This window comes from Schistocerca nitens, chromosome 12 (assembly GCF_023898315.1).
Source record: "Schistocerca nitens isolate TAMUIC-IGC-003100 chromosome 12, iqSchNite1.1, whole genome shotgun sequence".
Lineage (NCBI taxonomy): Eukaryota > Metazoa > Arthropoda > Insecta > Orthoptera > Acrididae > Schistocerca > Schistocerca nitens.
The window spans coordinates 95157931-95161090 of NC_064625.1; the positions used below are offsets into that span (position 1 = coordinate 95157931).

Below are 3160 nucleotides of genomic sequence, written 5' to 3' on the forward strand. Positions count from 1 at the left end.
TAAATATAAATAGTAACACATAGAAATAAGCACAATTGTAAAATAGATATAAGTAAATTACGATCCAAATTGTTAAGGTAAATAACCTCTGTACAAAAGCATATCATACTCTGTGGAAGACCTATACTACTTGTAAGAACATCTGTGTCACTGTTTTGTTTGTGTAAAATGTTTTCGATGTTTAAAAGTGTACAACAAGTTGTGTGTGATGTTTAGTGTGTGATAGACTCTGCACAAATGGACCATAAGGAAACTGTAAGTACAAATTCTTCTAAATTTCGTCACTAACTTCACAAAAAGATCGACAACCAACTAAAAATCGCATGTTTTCTTATATATTGCAGTAAAGTCAACGAAATGAAGCAGAATCTCACACATCGACAACATCACATAGGAATGACATAACAAACACAAAAAACGCACTTGAAAATGGGAATCATTTCCCGAAACACGTCGTGCGAAAAATAAAATAAAGAAAATCGTGACCCGTAGCAGACGAGTTATTTATAAACAAACTTATTGAAATCCCTAAGTTTTTAAACATCTTCGGTGCTACCGTGTTTAAAGTATACCGGGCATGATAAAATGGCGCTATCCAAAACTGGCTCTGAGGCAACTATGGCGGACCAGTGGCCATAGATGACAGGGTTACACGACGGATGCGGAGGTGTACACGGACGAATAAACATGCAACTGTTGAGCAACTGACTGGCTGCCAACAGTGACTCCTCAACAACACTTTAGCAAACGTTGCTGCACATGCGACTCAGCAGCGTCAACGGCCTTGCCGCAGAGGTTACACGGGTTCGCATCAGATCACCCAAGTTCAGCGCTGTCGGGCGTGGCCGGCCCTTGGATGAGTGACCATCCGGGCTGCCACGCGCTGTTGCTTTTTTCGGGGTGCACTCAGCCTCGTGATGCCAATTGAGGAGCTACTCGACCGAGTATTAGCGGCTTCGGTCAAGAATACCAGCTGTGTGCTGACCCCACGACCCTCCTATCCGCATCCTCCTCTGAGGATGACACGGCGGTCGGATGGTCCCGGTGGGCCATCCGTGGCTTGAAGACTGAGTCCTTTTTTTTTACATGTGACTCAGCAGCAGGGACCTGGTTCATGCGCCCATGCTTGATAGCCGAACACAAAGGCTGGATGGAGGTAGCCATTTTCAGAAATATTTTATGCTCCATCAAATAGAGGGCCATTGGTGAGTGTGGAGTGAAACATCTGAAAGCAAACGCCGTACCACATTTGTAGTTTCGGTAATGTTTCCGTGGTATCCCCTAGGTGACCACACATTTGTGGAAGCCACAATGCTTCTATGCTTAGGGACCATGTCCATGCTTACATGCAGTTTGTTTTTCGCTCGACACGGTGGCATCTACCAGCAGGACAACGCAACGTGTCACACAGCTCGCAGTGTGCGTGCGTGGTTTGAAGAGCACCAGGATGAATTTACGGTACTAGCCTGGCCACCAAATTTCCCAGATTATAAACAATCGGGAATCTGTGGGACTACCTCGATCGATGTGTTCGCGCCATGGATCCTCAACCGAGAAACCTGGCGCCGCTGTCCACGCCTCTGGAGCTGGAATGGCTCCACATCCCAGGTGTCGCTAGCGAATACTGTAGCTCTCATGTTGTTCGTAACCTTGTTTTATCTTCTTTGTGAATCTAGAGATGGTGTCAAGCCTATACTTGGTCAACACTTTCCCAGTGAGAAGGGTAATCTTATTAATAAACGGTAACAAAAGTTTCCCAACAATGGTGGCCATTGTTCTCATTGGTAGTGGCTTTCTCTCTTCTCGACCTTCCTACTGGAGAAACAATTTTTCGTAAAAGCTGGCACTAAGTGATTCAGCTAATCTTTTAAATAATCTGGGTCACACACTTTGCTATTCCTGTCCACCAACATTTTGATGATCATGGAAACAATCATGTTCGATAATGCTGCACGTACCGAGCCGTGCGTGGCTCGTGTTCCCACCATCGTCTATTTTACACCCTGTTTTCTTTTAAAGTACTTCCCCCTCCCTACGTTAATTAAAATTACTACTATATATGACGGTAGTATCTGTTCCCGAAAAAACAGTTACCGTGGATGACCATGCAGCTTTGATAGAAATGAAATGATAATTAAATGGACACCCTAGCTGCAAACAGGCGTTGATGTACTTCATTGGGGACATGTTGAAAATGTGTGCCCCGACCGGGACTCGAACCCGGGATCTCCTGACCTTCTTGTGCGATCGCACACGCTATGCCCGAACTCGTACGGGACTTGGTAGATTAATCTACCACGAGTAATGAGTATGATGGGCAAACATCTATTAGGCGCACTACGAATGTAGTGTTGTGGACATGTTGGGAATGTGGATCTCACGGGGAGCGTGCAAGGGATAAGTCCCTGCAGACGCACTATCCTCTGTGCCCGCGGTGGCTCAGATGGATAGAGCGTCTGCCATGTAAGCAGGAGATCCCGGGTTCGAGTCCCGGTCGGGGCACACATTTTCAACATGTTCCCAATGAAGTATATCAACGCCTGTATGCAGCTAGGGTGTCTATTTATCATTTTAATTACTACTGTAACTGAGTTGCTGTTTTCCCTGACCGCGAGTGGCGTTAGCAGCGCGTATCGATATATCCCCTCTCGTAGTATCTTTGCTCGACTGCTATTACTTCCCGGTCGTGGTCTGTCGTAAGCGAGTTCGGGTCGCGAGTTCGGGTCTGCCAGTCAGTTGGAACTCGTCTGGAGCGCAGTCCGGACCTGCCAGTCGGGGAGTTGCAGTGCGGCACTGGTGCAGTCGGGTTGGAGCTGTGAGGTCTGCGTCGACATGGCTCGCCCGACCATTGCCGCCACGCATCACTTGAGCCGGGCCACGGTCTTGGTGGATCGTCCGTCGGTCGTCCTACTGGGCGACGGGTTTTGGCTCACCGATCGTTCATCTGTCGCTGTGTGTGTGTGTGTGCATCGACTCCCGATTTGTGTTCGTGCGTGTTTAGTTACCGTTGGGTATCGTTTACGTCTACGGGCAAGTGTTGTTCAGGTTGTGTGTGTAGTTGGCGTTATTTCCACTGACGACTATTTTAGATGTTGTCGGAATTCTAAGAGGAATTGGTCGGTTGCTGCAGACCAGGGGTCTGGCGGTCCCTGCACCGTGT

The 3160-nt window shown here is 47.5% G+C and overlaps 1 non-coding gene across 1 annotated transcript; it reads left to right on the top strand.

Moving 5' to 3' along the window:
• The first annotated feature begins 2427 nt into the window (after positions 1-2427).
• Positions 2428-2502, top strand: Trnat-ugu (transfer RNA threonine (anticodon UGU)). The gene has a single exon. It is a non-coding gene; the product is annotated as a tRNA-Thr (tRNA).
• Positions 2503-3160: the final 658 nt, after the last annotated feature.